The sequence below is a fragment of the Miniopterus schreibersii genome (assembly GCF_964146895.1).
Source record: "Miniopterus schreibersii genome assembly, chromosome: 5".
In the NCBI taxonomy this organism is placed as follows: domain Eukaryota; kingdom Metazoa; phylum Chordata; class Mammalia; order Chiroptera; family Miniopteridae; genus Miniopterus; species Miniopterus schreibersii.
Window position 1 is genome coordinate 17,376,925 of NC_138106.1, and position 15,508 is coordinate 17,392,432.

The 15,508-nt window shown below is 40.2% G+C and overlaps 1 protein-coding gene across 9 annotated transcripts in view; it reads left to right on the forward strand.

The window, feature by feature from the left end:
- The window catches only part of MME (membrane metalloendopeptidase), a 578,791-nt gene that overhangs the window by 483,606 nt on the left and 79,677 nt on the right, over positions 1–15,508 (forward strand). The window contains exons 1-2 of one of the 9 annotated variants that reach the window (XM_081139391.1): positions 11,389–11,433; positions 11,592–11,757. The exons of 1 other annotated variant lie outside the window; for it this stretch is intronic. The gene's annotated coding sequence lies outside the window, so the exon portion shown is untranslated. Of the gene's footprint in view, positions 1–10,476; positions 10,576–11,350; positions 11,434–11,541; positions 11,758–11,886; positions 12,012–12,171; positions 12,473–12,832; positions 13,294–15,508 lie in introns of those variants that run through there. 7 more of the 9 variants (XM_081139393.1, XM_081139395.1, XM_081139396.1 and 4 more) reach the window with 7 other exon arrangements.

Sequence of the window (15,508 nt, forward strand, 5' to 3'; positions counted from 1 at the left end):
CAATTCCATGTTTTGAAATTTAATTTTCAGTCAGTCAGTTATAGTCAATCAAAAAACTCCTTGGTGAGTGAAACTTGAAGTCACAATATTTCTGAGTCTTATTTGTTCCATCATCACAGTTAATTATTGCATTTGGCACATAACAAATATTTAGATGTTTTGCCAGATTGTCAGAAGCAACAAACACCTCATTGTTATGTTTTATTATATGACAGAAATGTTACAATTTCAACAAGATGTCCAACATCCTATCTACGACTCACCACCTCTACCACCCCCAAGTGTTTATTATCTCAGTGAAGAGGCAAAGACGCCTAGCTGCCCTAAACTGTAGGAGTCAACCTAGAGTCCTTCCTCTTTACCTTCAATATTAAAAAACAAAAAAACAAATCCTGAAGGTTCCTCTTCAAAAACCTCTACTTTAATGGCCTTAGATGATTTATTTATTTTTAAAATATCTCTTATTGTAATAGCTTTTTAAAGTTTTTTAATTTAAAAAAGCAAAAACAAAATAGCTTGCTCACATGCTAAACACGCAATAGGCAAATTGTCTCTTTTGATTAGCTACTTAATTTGTTATAATAAAATCAAACCATTTAATCTGAATATAAATGATCATTGCAGACAACAGTTAGAAGGGAAAGAGAAAGTCAGTGAGAATTCTACTTTATTTTCAAATTGTTTTTATCACTAGAAAATTTTTACTTTTTTTTACATTTTTATTTATTTATTTATTAAATATGTTTTTATTGATTTCAGAGAGAGGAAGGGAGAAGAAGAGAGAAATAGAAACATCAATGATGAGAGAGTCGCTGATTGGCTGCCTCCTGCACGCCCCACTGGGGATGGAGCCTGAAATAAGGGCATGTGCCCTGTCTGGGAATCGAACCACGATCTCCTGGATCATAGGTCTACACTCAACCACTGAGCCACGCGGGCCGGGCTAAATATTATTTTTTAGTGAACCATAATGATTTGTTTAGCTGCAGTTGATTATTTTACATTCTGTGTAGTATTCTAGTATTCCATTTTATGAATGTATTACAATATTTTATCCATTATTTTATCAATGAACTTTTGTTTACAGCTTTTTAATTATTAGTAGAGACAAACCTGCTATGACAAACATATGTAGGCTTTTTTCTAGAGTACATATCTGAAGGCAGAATTGGTGGATTGGATTTTATGTGCTTCTTCAATTTTCTAGATAATGCAACTGTTTTCCAAAACCATTGGCTCAATTGTAGTTGGCCTATCAAAACTTGCATTGGCCTAGACCAATAAAATGTAATGTTTGGGGTTATCTTTTCAACAGTATTACTGTCAGAAAATTTCCTACCTTTTCTGAGTTTAAAACAACATGGTCAATAGAAAGTCAACCCAAAAGTCAACCCTAGCAAACTACAGCCAGCTGTCCAGATCCATTAGTGGTCAGTAGCCTGTTTTTGTAAAGCCCTTAAGCTAAGTTTTTTACAAGAATATTTTTCAGTGGTGGTAAAAAAGAAAAAAACTAACAGAAACATGTGTGGACAAAGCCTAAAACATTGAATACCTGGCCCTTTACAGAACAAATTTTTCTACCTTTGTGCTAGCCAATGCCCAAAATTTCATTGAAAAGATAGCCAATAATCTCTTTTGCCCTTTACAACGTCATATTTTTCCTCCTAGCAGACTATGTAAATTAATACTCTTACCAACAGTGTATGAGAAGTCAGGTGAGTAAAAGTTGATTGTATCATGGAGTTTTAATTGGCACTTACCTGTTAATGAGATTGTGTATCTTCTCATATGCTATGATTATTACTATTTAGTCTTTGTTGTAATGCCTGTTTATGTCTTTTCCATTTGGGGCAATTGTTTGGCTTTTATTTGCAGTTCTTTACATACTCAAACAATTTTCCACTTTTATATGTTGGAGATATCTTTCCCTAGTGCATTGATTATTTTCTTATTTTGTTTTCTTTTTTTTTTCACAAACAGAAATACAGTTGAATTTGTAGTTAAATTTATCAATCTATATGTTTTGATCTTTGGGGGCTTTGAAATTATTTTTTATTGCAAGGTCATAAAGTTGTTATTCTCTTCTATGTACTTCTAACATTTTTAACACTATAAAAACATTTTGCTTTTTACATTTAAATCTTTAATTCATATTGAGCTAAATTTTTTTGTATGGTGTAGAAATGCAATATTTTTCCATCTGAAGTTCTTATCACTATTTTAAAATTTTTGAATTCTTTCCCTATTTACCTGTAATGTCAGCTCTGCATACATTAAGTTTTCTTTTATGCATGAGTCTACTTTTGGTATCCTTATTATATTTCATTGATCTATTTTCTTTGAATTAATAAAAAAATTACTAATTCATAAATTACTATTACAATTACATTATAAGTATTGTTATCTAGTAGGTTAAATCCCTTCTACCCTGTTCTTTTTCAGGACTGTCCTGCTTATAATTTTCCCTTTGCTCTTCCATAAGCATTTTATAATCAGCTTATCATATTTCTAAAAAAAAATCTATTGGGCATTTGATTGACATTTAATTAAATCTATAGATTAAGGAGAACTGATATATTTATTATACTGAATATTCAACTGCAGGTAACTGATTTATTCCTGGTCTTCTTTAGTAACCTTTAGTGAAGATTTATGGGATTTCTAAGAAATATCTTTCTATATCTATGTTTATATTTATATCATTATTGATACATGTATATGTTTTTGACTGTGGACCAGTCTTTTTAAGATGACATTCCTAACTTTCTCTTTCTGCTGTACAAAAATGCAATTAACTTTTTAATACTGACCTTATATCCAATGATCATAGTACTCTCTTCTAAATACTAATAAGTTTTTAATGGATTGTTTGGGTTTTCCAGTATTGGTGACCATGCTATTTTTAAACAATAATAATTTTTCATTATTTGCTTAGTTCTTTCTTTTTTCTTTTCTCTTTCCTTCTTCCATTTCTTCCTCTCTTTTCTCCCTCCCCTTCTCTCACTATTCCTTTCTTTCTTTGTTTCTTTTCTAACTGCATCATATAGGCCCTCTAAATATAGTATTTAATGTTGAACAAAACTTATATTCCTAGCTTTTTGAGCATTTTTAAATACATTGATTATATTTAGTTTGCTAACATTTTGTTTTAGCATTTTTTGCTTTGAAACTCATGAGTGAGTTTGATCTTAATTTCTCCTTCAGATACTCCTCTGTTATTAGTATCAAGGTTGTATTAACCTCAAAAAATGAATTAGGGAATATATCTCCTTATTCTAGTCTTTAGAAAGTTTATGAGAATGGAATTGTCCATTCCTTTGATTTAATGTAGAGTTTACTTTAAAAAAAAAAAGGGGGGGGTCTAGGCCTGTTTCTTTTTTCTCCCTTTATGGAAAGATTTGTACTGTTAACTAGATTTATTTAATTATTATAGGATTATTTAGGATCTCTATTTCTTCTTGAATCAGTTTTTGTGATTTGTATTCTCCTAGGAATCCGTCCATTTCATCGAATTTTTAAAATATATTGGATCTAGTAGCCCATAACATTCTCATCATCTTCTAATTTCTGCTTTATGTGTGTTTTTTTCTTTTACAAATGCTTCATCACATGTGGTTGCAACCTCCTACTATTCACCTATCTCAATCTTGCCAATTTTATCTGTCTTTTCAAAGATCCAACTTTGGATTTGTTGATCTTCCTTATTACGTACTTTTCATGAGGTTATTATTTTAAGGTAATTATTTTTTTCCTTTTACTGTCTTATGATTTATTCTATTTTTTGTTTTGTTTTGTTTTTTAACTTCTTAGGTTAAATGCTCATCACATTAAATTTCAGCTTTTTCTTCTAACGCAAAATCATTTAAGGCTATAAATTTCCCTTTGGATACTTCATTTGATATTGATATGCAATATTTTTATTGCCACTCATTTGTAAGATTTTTTTTTTTAACTTTTGTTATGATTTCATCTTTGATTCATGTGTTATTTGTTAAAAAACAAAATTCAACTAGTATATATATATTTTTTAATCCTCACCAAAGGATATTTCTTCCGTTGTTTTTCAGAGAGAGTTGGTGGGACAGAGAGAGAGAAACATTGATGTGAGAGAGACACATTAATCGGTTGCCTCCTGCACTCTCCCTGACCTAGGCCAGGAATCAAGCTTGCAACCCAGGTATGTGGCCTTGGCTGGAATCAAACCTGGGACCCTTTAGTCCATGGGCTGGTGCTCTAACCACTGGACAAAACCTGTAGGGCTCAACTAGTAAATTTTAAACACCTTATCTGAGGTTTTGCTTTTCATGGTTTCACTTACCCACAGTCAACTGTGGTTTTGATAGGTGAAAGGGCACTCAATAAGAATAGGACCACAGTTGTTTAATGATTATTCACCTTACTAACTATAGATAAGAGATTTTCCTACAGATCCAGGAAAACTGGAGGATGTACTGCAAGAAGAAAAACAGCTGTAAAAAGATAAAAGACACGTTGGGACCCAGATGGGTCCATTACTCAGAAAAGAAAATACATTTTCAGAACAGACAAAAGGACAAAAGATGCTTTGATTTGGTTGCTATGCCTGGACCTTGACCCCCTCCAGGAGTTTGCGTCACGAATGTTGACTATTCTCTGGTCCCAGGAACTGGCGGAACTGAATTTTAACACCACTGAAAATTAACTACCTTGTTATTGGACTTCAAGATTTTGGAAGGAGACACACAGACCATGGACCTTGAAGCCATTTTCCTGCCTCTCTCTTTCCCCCTTGCATGTAGCTTTCTTCTTTATCCTTATATAATCAGCTGGTTAGTAGGAGGTGGGAGAACAGAATTTTCAGGGTGACTGGCTGCTCTCCCCATACTGCCAGCATTATTGGAATAAACGCTCATATTTAATTCAACCTTGTCTCTGCTTAACTTGCCTCAGGTAATGACAAGCAGCCTGGACCCACTGTGTTCTGTTTCAGTCTAACAACATTAAATGAAAAATTCCAGAAATAAACAATTCATTTTAAATTGAAATCATCCTGCTTAACTGATTACTCTCTTCATTGGTAAAATTTAAGTCTATTTTTTCTGATTACAATATTGGTGTACCAGCTCTCTATTGGTTAATATTTGTCTGATATATTTCTTTCTATCATTTTGCTTTCAATTATTTTATAGTCTTATGTTTTAGGTGTGTCTTTTAAAGAGAAGATAGCTGGATTTTGCTTATTTGTTGTATTATAAATCTTTGTCTTTTAGCTGGAGAATTAGGTTCAGTTATATTTATTGTGATTAATATATTTGGATTTATTTCTAGCATCTTATTTTGTACTTTCTGTATATCTTTTTCCAATATTTCACTTTTTCTCTTTTCTTATCTTCCATTAGATTGTCTTTTATGTAATTCTAATTTTTTTCTCTCTGTAATATTTTACCATGTGTACTCAGTTTCTATTCTTTTAGTGAGTACACTAGTAATTTTTGCATGTATAATTAATAAAGTCTAAAACTGATCAATATCACAATCCTCCTTTCCAATGTGGGGGATAAAGAAACTTTCCTCTACCCTTCTAGGTTCTTCCAACTTGTTTAATAATCATATCAACATGAGACAGGTTAACAAGAAAAAATAAACCAAATTTAATTATATACATATGTATGGGAACCCTACATACATGACAGAGTCAGAAACCCCACATACATGAGAAGTTCAGAGACAGAAAAGAAAAATGCGATATTGTTAAGGGAACATACATATGAGCTCTATCTCCGAGCTGCAGGCACTAAAGAATTACCTGAAACAGGGCAAGAAAGTTAGGGGTACTGAAGAGTGACCTGTCCCAGATAAGGGAAAATGCCTTACATGCTTACCTGGGGCACAACAACTGCCTGTTCCAGGTACTAGCATGTCATAGAATATAGGAGAGGGGTTGATCAGATAGTCTCTGAGGGAATTTATGGGAAACAATCTCCAGTCTGGCTCCAATTTAGCTCAAGGATCTGGCAGCAATCACGTCATAGAACAGTCTCTCCCCCACAGGTATACATGGCATTCTGAGCTAAGGATAAAGCATGATACCTTAGGGTTGTGAGGGAAGAAAGGTCATTGGCGGGACAATAGGAAGAGCACATGTTCAGTAATTAGATGTTTGCCCTGCCCTTCAAACAGGCCATAAAATGTTATCTCTGCTAATAATTCTTATTATGGGCAAGACCTCAAGTTTAAATTCTTTAAGGGAGAGGTAAAATTTTCCCATGAGTCTGCAGGGTCTCAATTGCTTTCAGCTCAAAGTAATGCCAAAGTGGCACATCTTGAGGAGACCTGTTCTGAATCCCTCTACCAACAACAGAAGTAAGCACGTTAGAGTGTCTTAAACTCTAATTAATACTATCTTAACTTACACACCACCATTATCCAGTATTTTTATCCTCATACATTTTTTTTAGTTAATGTTTGTTTAGATTTACCTAAGCCATTACCATATTCTTGGCTTATCATTTCTTCTTATATATCAAATCTTCTATCTAGTATCATTTTGTTTCATAAATTCATTCTCAGGAAGTTCCTTTAGTGTGAATTAGGTGGTAATAACTCTCTCAACTTTTGGCATAGTCTAGCTGGGACCACTTCATTATGAATTTTTAACTTGGGAATTTTCAGGCCACACAATTAATATAAATCCTAACCTTACATCCTATACCAAATTATTTGAAGTCTGGCTTGACCATGAATTCACACCTTTTTGGTGTAAATGTACCTGCTTGAATCAAGGTAGAAAAAAGCAAATATATTTGTTTAAAGGAATAGGGAGGGCATGGGAATGTGGTTTCAGTTTTATTCTTTCTCTTTTCTAGTTCACTTTTTCACTACAGATGTTTCTTTTAGTGGTCTCAGCTTTATGTAGAAATCTCTGATCTGACTTTTTACCTCACTCTGTAGTAGGCTTTGAATGAAGTCCCTGGCATTTACAAACTCTGTGAAACTGAAGTTCTAGGTTTGGTGAGGCTTCCTAAGATAGGTAGATGACCAAGAGCAGTGCCATTTTTAGCACTCAATCCTTTTTTTGGATTCATGGATACCCATATTTTTTGGCTTCTGAAGTTTTCCTTCACTTTCTTGCTGGCTCAATGGCACATTTAAAGAACCTTTAAAAAATACTTTATCAAGTGTTCGTAAGTGTTGCATACAAAGACAGCTTTTAAGAATCTACTCTACATCTTGCCAGACCAATACATTCCACGCTTAATAACTTATGCACAACAGCCAAGAGGACTATTTTTTTCCTCCATTCCTGTAACTCAAAAAACTTCATGACCTTGGACAACTCTGTAAACTTCAGTTTTTTGAGTTTCCTTACCGGGGATTCCTTACTGGAACCCTTTTAAAAAAATAATTTTTCAAACTTCCATACCCTCCTTTGGAAAGAGATTTAGCACTTTTTATAAAATCCTGAAATTTCGGTAAACTTTGGTGAGATAAAACTGCAACTGAAAGTCAGAATCTAAAAATAACTTTATGCATTTTTTTCTTTTGCTATATACTCTAAATCCATTTTTCCCCTCTATAAAATACCCCTACCAAGAGTGAATCTTTGAGTTGCAGGGGTTTTTTGTTGTTGTTGTTTTTCTTACTCTCTTGCAACAAGTTAAAACTAACAAACAAAAATTAATTTTAGACTGTAATAAGAAATAAAAGCACTTATCTCAGCAAATATAACTCAGCCTGGGACACACAGATTCAAGTAGCAGCCTAAATTGTGCTTCTCTGAGACAAAGGCAAAGTCATCTTTGAGAGAGATTTTTCCTGCCCATAGTTCCCATTGTAATTCCTTTCATGTAAATGAGGTTTCCAATTGTACTGTTCTGCTAGGTCTAAATCATGCAGTTTTGATTGGTTAATTGGTCTATAAATGCAAATGAGGATATTATTTGTGTAGCTCTGATTGGACAGAGCAGGTATCAGTCCATTGGTCTAAATACAAACCAGGACTTCCCTTCAGTGGTTGACTCAGGTGGTGTAAACACCAGGGCATAGCTCGGGAAGTTTAGTCTGAGGTTCTTCCTGGTATACAGAGTACTGAGGAGCCCCTGTCAGCAAATAAAATATGAATTTCATTATTCATAAAATTTAGGCCCTCAGTTTGTTAATAATAAGAAAGGTGCAAAAGGGAGGCCAAACATTATAAACATGGCCATTTGGGCAGCTTCACCAGAAAGCTGCAATTTCACACTCCCCAGGGAACCACCAGCCATTCCCCACAGATCACTGGGGGCAGGGGGGCGCAGAACAAAGGGTAGATAGATGCATGCACTAAGTAAAGTTGGGATGACATAGGAAAGATACCTGTCAGTCAAACCTAGGAATAGAGATGATTGGCCAGAGGGGGCAGGGCTGATGCAAGCCCATGAAAATTTGGGAATACATACCCCCCTAGACAAAGGAGTTTGCTCTCTCCTCTCTGATCTTTTTGGTTTTGCTCCTGCTTTCTTGAGTTTGCTCATGTTCCATCCTCAGCCATGTATCCCTATGGGCCCCACACACAATGAACTGATGAACTGTATCTGGGAATACACACTAAGCTAGCTTAATGCTGGACTGGACAGTGCTCCAACATGCAACAGAAACTCTGGGTAACAGCTTTAATTCTAGCTTTGCTGAAGCTACAACTATACTTCTTCTGTGGCAGGACAAAGGGAAATGGGACCTTGGAAACTCAGGGGTATAATTCCACGGAAATAAAGCTTTCTGCAATATCTCATTCTCCTGTGCAAATCTCAGAAAATTTCTTTTTCTCAGGATATCGCAAGAAGCCTATTCTGACCAGCAATTGGTGGGGATGGGGAGTGCTCCTCACCAATAACAGGTTGACTATGGGGAGTCCATCTCAGCAGATAAATTCCTTCTCAGGGTTCATGTCAAATGAATTTTTCTTCTCGGTTCACAAAACTCATAACTGAGTAGTCTAAAAAGTTTTCATTAACAAATCTTTAATTTAAAGAAAATTTAAATGAGTTATCTTTGTTTTCAAATTTCAGCTCTAAGTTTAAAAGTGCTATAAATAAATCAAACTATCTTACTTTCTACTGGTAATAAGATATTACCTGAACTGCAAGGCTATATTATTACCTTCCAAAGGAACTTTTCTTGTTTCAAACTTTGGTGCAAATTAGAAAACAGAAGCTAGCTTGAAAAATTTAAATTGAAATGTTAAGACCAGACATAGGAGTTTATGGAATTTCCTGTTGCCATGCAAATTTAGGGTTTACTCCCAAGGCATTTCCCTCCACACCAACATTCATTATTATGTGAATTAGAACAAAAGAATGCACATGGCTCCTTATGGGGGGACTGAGGCCTCCACACGTGAAAACATAAAAGGAAAGAAAAGACTTGTAACACATTATAATTCTTTGTTGATTATGTAAGGTTGAAATAACCTTTTAGTAATTTAGCTGAAGGGAAATAAAAATTAAGCACTGGAGTGTTAGAAGATGTAGTTTTTCACAGAATATATTTTAGTAAATCACCTTTCTGTGCTTCAAACATTTCTGGAAAATGAGGATAACAATAATCAGCATTTAAGTCAAAATGAACTGGGTTCAAATTCCAGTTGAGACATTTCCCAGTGGTTTTAACTTAGCCAAGCTCCTTATGGTCATTTGTGGGGTAATTACACCCATGTTTTAGGATTGCTTTGAGGATTAAGTAGTGTCTGCAACATGCTCCAAGAAAGAGTAAAGCATAGAGAGCCCTTTGAAGTCTATACATTAGATTTCTCTATATTAATCTAATTTAATGATTGTCATGACTTCATTTAATGCCTCTCCATTGTATTCCATTTATTGTATCATTAGCAAGTATGATTCCCCCCCCCCCCCCCGCTTGCTTTTCAGCTTTCTTTTACCATGAAAAGAATGTACAATTTATCAGTGAAAAGGTCTCTCAAGCAGTGAGTCATTTTGATCTTTAAAACAGATATTGCCAAGTTTAGGAAAATCCACCTGTATTTCAGTATGAATTTCCCAAGGTGTGTGTATTTGTCTGTGTGTGTCTATGTGTCTATGCATTGGCATTGTCAGTGGCAAGGATGGCACCAGGGGTTAGGCCAGTGGAGTCAGACCAGACCTTGGTTCAGCAACCTTAGTACTTGCGTTCTGCCTAGGAAAGAACTCAGAGCCCAGACTCAAACTACAAGATGAAGAAAGTATTTTTAGAAAGTCACAGAGGTAGAAGTGAGAGGTAGAAGAAATAACCTCAGGAAACCTGTTAGGGAGACAAAAGAAGGGCCCTTGGAGTTTAGGAGAAGAGTAAGTGTAACTCGCCTGGGGGGTGGGTGGGAGAGGGGAGGGTGGAGATTTTAGGGCCTCAGGTAAGGATCTCAATAGAATATTCATCAGCCTCCCAGATGTGTCCTTTCAGGGTGTGAGCTCCACTGATTGGTCGGCTCCAGGGCGGGTCATTATTCAACCCATCTGGTCCTAAGGTCAGCCCAGCAGTGGCAGTGGCTTCGCTTATGTGGTTTTGTTGCTTTTCTGGACCTGGATGGAGCCGAAACTCAACTGAGACCTAGATGTATTGATGTAGGTGAGACCCTTATTATCCTGGGGGCTTAAGGCTTAGGGCTATTCTCAGGCCTCCTTGTTCAGTCCCCCTCTGAGGAGGTCTAACCAGATGGGGGCGAGGTCCTTGCTTTCCCCTTTGGCTGTTTGGTTTGCACCCCGGCTTTCTCCTTGGTGATCTCCTGCCCGCTGTCCTCGCTCTGCTCTGTCTGTCCCACTGCCTACCCCGTAAGTGTTTGCAATTATACCCGATTCCAAGGAGGTGAAGGGTCAGCGTTAAAGCTACTTATATACTTAGCAGAGTAATTGAACTACAAATTAGAGAAGCAAAATCAATAAATAAATGCACAAGTAAGGAGAGGTTCAGGTCGTCTGAGCTCCTTGACACAGCCGCTTCAAGGCAGCTTTTATAAAGGAATGGCCCGTGTGCCAAAAGTATTACTGTACCCCCTTGAGAAGGAGCCACAAGGTGCCACAGGTTTGGCTGCATTAAAATGCGCGTCCGGAGACACTACAGCTGATTTCAGCAGCTGGCGCGGGCGCGCGGGCCGGCGGTCCTCCGACTCGCCTGCACCCCGGGCCCCAGGTACTCGGCACGCGGCCCCCGAGTCGGGAGGCGGGAGTGGAGAGTCTCATGGGTCTGACCAAGGAAAAGACGGGGAAGGAAGGAAGGAGAGAGGAAAAGCAAAGGGGCGGGGAAGGGAGGGGAGAGGGGCAGGGGAGAGAGGCAGAGGGAAGGAGGGAGAGGGAAGAGCGGGAGAGAGGGAGTCAGCTTGGACGGGGGGGGAAGGGGCGAGCGGGAGGCAGGTCCGAGGGAGGGAGCCTTCCTCAGCACTGTCAGAAGGTCTGAGGTCACGCTGTTTTCTTGAAGGCCCCAGGCTAGGTAATTCCCAGAATGTGTGCCGAAGCCCTTTTGGGAAGGATGAGGTGGGGCGCGGGTGGGGGTGGGGCGTGGGTCTGGGGTGGAAGGGGGTGTTTCCCACGCGCGCGGCATCCACGCGTGATGTGACAGAGTCGGGGAGACCTAGCGGAAACCTTCAGGTCACCCGGGGAACTGCTCCTGTCGCCGGTCCTGCAGCGCGAGGCGGGGGTGGGGTGGCGAGAGCGCCGAGGCGCGGGGCGCGGAGATGAGCAAGTGGCGGCGCTTGACCCGGCGCGGGCGGAGCAGCAGCCCAACTTCCAGCGCGGGATCTGCCGGGAGGCCACGGTGAGTCTCTCCGGGCGCGGGTCCGAGGGGTGCCGGGGGCCCCGTCGCCCCGAGCCCGGGCGCGGAACCTCCCCCGAGTCCGGCCTCGGCTCGGCTCGGCTCGGCTCGGCGCCCGCCGCCCGGATCCCCGCAGCGCTCGGGGCGCGCCGGGTGGACGCACGGACCCACCGGCGCTCGGCCGCGCGCCGGGCCCGCGCGCGCAGCGGTCGGGATGTGCCTGCTCCGCAGCCTCCAACTTCTCCCGGACCCCGCCGGTGAGTCCCGGGAGAGCGAGCTGGCACCTGGGCGCGCGGGAGGCGGTCTGCGGGGCGCGGGAGCCGGGCTGGGGGCGGGCGGCGCCGACGGGACGGGCGGGGCGGGCGGAGCCGGCCGGGGCGGCCGCTGCCCTCGAGGCGCGCGGGGCGGGTGCCGGCTGAGCCCGCGCGGCCCCGCGCCCCGCACCCACGGCGAGCGCTGGGAGGCGTGCCCGGGAAGGAGTCGCCCTGGGACCTGGCGGGAGAGAGAGGGGCCCGGAGGGCGATCCGGGGGAGGGCTCGCGCGCAGCTGGCGACTCCTCGGGCTCAGCCCAGAGATCCCAGCGGCGCCTCCGGGGAGTCGCGCCACCGGTGCCCGGACCCGCGCTGCCTACTCGCGGCGCCGCCGGCTTGGGGGCTGGGAACTTGCCGTTCCGCTCTGCACAGATTTTTTTTTTTAATTTTAATTTTTTTAAAGCAAGGTTTGTTTTCATTTTGATTTCTGTCGAATATTCTCATTGGCAACTCACTTTTCTGTTTTTCACTTTTCCTAACCTGAAGATCTTTTCATCTTCTCACCTCTTCGTCTTGTAGAAGCGTAGTTTCCTATTATGTAATTTATGTGGTTATAGTACTTCACCACGCTAGGGTTGGGGGGGGGCAGGTCTTTTGTAGATGAAAGTTTCCTTACTCAATCGCCCTCCATCTATTTGTATTATTTGAAAATAAGGGTGATGGCAACCTCTCCTTCCTCTTTACCCACCCGTTGAAGCCTGGCCCTCCCCCGAATCTGATGCAGAGGGGTGATTTTATTAAACTGGACAGGACTCCGGGCGCGCGGCGCGGGCGTTTGGGGACCGCGGGCAGGTCCGCCCGGGGGCCCGTCGCCCCCCCCCGGGCCGCTGCGGCCGGGCTGAGCCCTCGGAAAACTCCTGGCCGCAGGGTCCTGGGCTCCGCGCAGTGATTTTCGTTGTCGGGCTGATGGGAGCCAAGTGGCTGGGACCGTGTGTCCAGAACTCTATTCTGGGCCCCGCCAACACCTACCAATTACTGTCCGGGAAAAACAAGGCGATAATTTCTCTTGAGCACCTGCTTCCTAGGCTTCTGAAGCTATCATCTACCTGTCCAGCTTCCTGTGCCTCAGTTTCCATCATGTAAACTGTAATTGCAGGGCGTGCCCTCGGGCGCCTGCCGAAATGTTAATGTGATGGGCTGTGAAGACGAAAATTGCTTTGGTTTATGGACTGCCTCCTAGCAGACCACCTGTGCTCTAAGTTCTTTGATTTGACTGGGTGATAAAGTGGTATGTATTCTTGACTGGGATAAGCATTGCTGCTTTATATCACTTTTGAAATTCAGCTACTACTTAAGCAAAATAATCGTTTATTCTTTGGGCGATGTTTTCAAGCTGGTTTTTGAGTTAGATCTGTGTAATTCTCTAGTCTCTCCTTCTGCGGAAGTGTCTACTTTTTTTGTTTACACTTTCTAAGATAGCTCTAGTTAAGGTGAAATATGTTTGGGCTTATCTTGCTTTATTTTGGGACTACAAGAACCAACTATACATACATACATATGTGTGTGTATATATATATATATACATATATATATATACACACACACACACACATGTATGTATATATATAGTGTTCTTTTGTGTATTGCTCTCCTTTCCAAACCCTCTCTCAAATGCTGTTGGATGCGGTGGAGTCGGATATTCAAGAATCTGGGAGTTGGTGATATCTTTCATTCTGGGGTTCAAGATTCTGACCCCTATTTCTTTAGAAGAAGATATTGAATCCACCACCAGAACTAACTGGAAATGAATAAGAAAGCTGATTAAGAGGTTAAACTTGCATCATTTCTGCTTTTGCTCAGTGGTGGTTAAAAGTGCTGCTTAGGAACAAAAGGTTGAAATTTGCAGAGGGTTTACAAGAAGATGGAGAGTTTGCAGGGGATACAAAGCTGATATTCTTTTGACATAGGCAAAAGGACTAGACAGCTTCAGTGGCTGCCTTTGATTTCCCACAACAATTTCTGCTGCTTTAGATGCAGCACCATGAAGAACCCAGAAGTTTTCCTGCAGAAGCCCAGTGGTGCTAAAGAGCACCTTTAATTTAACCCCCTGGCGGCCCTGGTTCTTGGCACTAAGTTTTACTGGAGAAACTGATTGTTGTTTAAAAGAAGAACGAAAGAGAGCAGTGGATCGTATTATATACCAGGACACTGTTTCTTTAGGTTGTCTTCTGAAATATCATTAGAACAGGGGGAGAAGTACTCAAGAGAGGGAAATATTTGTGCAAATGTGATTAACATTCAGATGTTCTTTAGGTCGGCCTCTCCTCCTCCTGGGAGAACTGGCAAAATGATTCTTTTTGTTGTTTATCTCTGGGTATGGTGTCCAAGTGTTAAATTTGGTCCCGTCTTTTCCCCCCTAACCACCCCTATTAAAAGGATGGGACTACTACGAATGCGATTCCATATCATAACCCCAGGGGCTGTAGAATAAGCTAGCATGGGTTATATAACCATTAAGGAAAACATTTTAACATTCAGGTACATTACATTCCACTTTTATTGAGCAGGCATGGTTTTCATGGTCTAATAAAATATTTTTATTTGAAAGTCTGTCCTTGGTTATAGCCTCATGTAATCAAGGGGACAGCATGCTTAAGACTTTGTATCCAGAACTTTAAAGTCCAGTTGTGCTTCACTTATTAATAATTCACCAGAGAGATTAAATTTCTAGTAATCTGCTGGATCTCCCAGGCCACCCTTCAAATGTAGGCTCTGTTTCTACTTTATCCTGTGCCTCGGTTTCCACAAAACGCACCCTCAAGGAGTTCTGTGTGTTCAGCAAAGATCTTTAGCTCTAAGAGCAATTCTGAGCAGTCACTTCGTTTACGAACTAAATTATACACTTAATTTGTATCAAGCTATAAAAAGCTAATCTGTTAGTTTACAATGCTCTTTTAACTACAGCCCTGCAGAAAAATTGAAGTTGTCTGGGCTTTGGTAGATGACCCATAGAGAATCAATAGGCTTCTAAAAGAAACATAATGAAATTTGATTTTTAGTCTTATATCCCTTAAATTTCCCCTCTGAACTTATGCAGTATGATTTAAAATAGCTTTTATTGTATGATGATACAATTTTATATCAAACAATGACCAAATGTGTTTTTTATAAAGAACATTTACTAGTTACGTAGCCTTGGATGGATTACCTGACTTTTCTGTGCCTCAGTTTCCTACGGTATAGGATTAGACTATGAATATCCATCTCACAAAGATTAAATGAATTACTACACGTAAAGCATGAAGAATTATGACTGACACATGGAAAGTTCTCAATAAATGTCAGCTATTATTAGTAGATGTATTAATATTAATTTAAATACAAGTTCAATAAACATCTTAACCATTGTTACCCTTACCTACAAGGTAGAATTTTTAAAATCATGTTTTTCTCTTCTTCAGTTGCGCAAAGAGATTATGGTTAATAACTTTCGTTTATGGAGG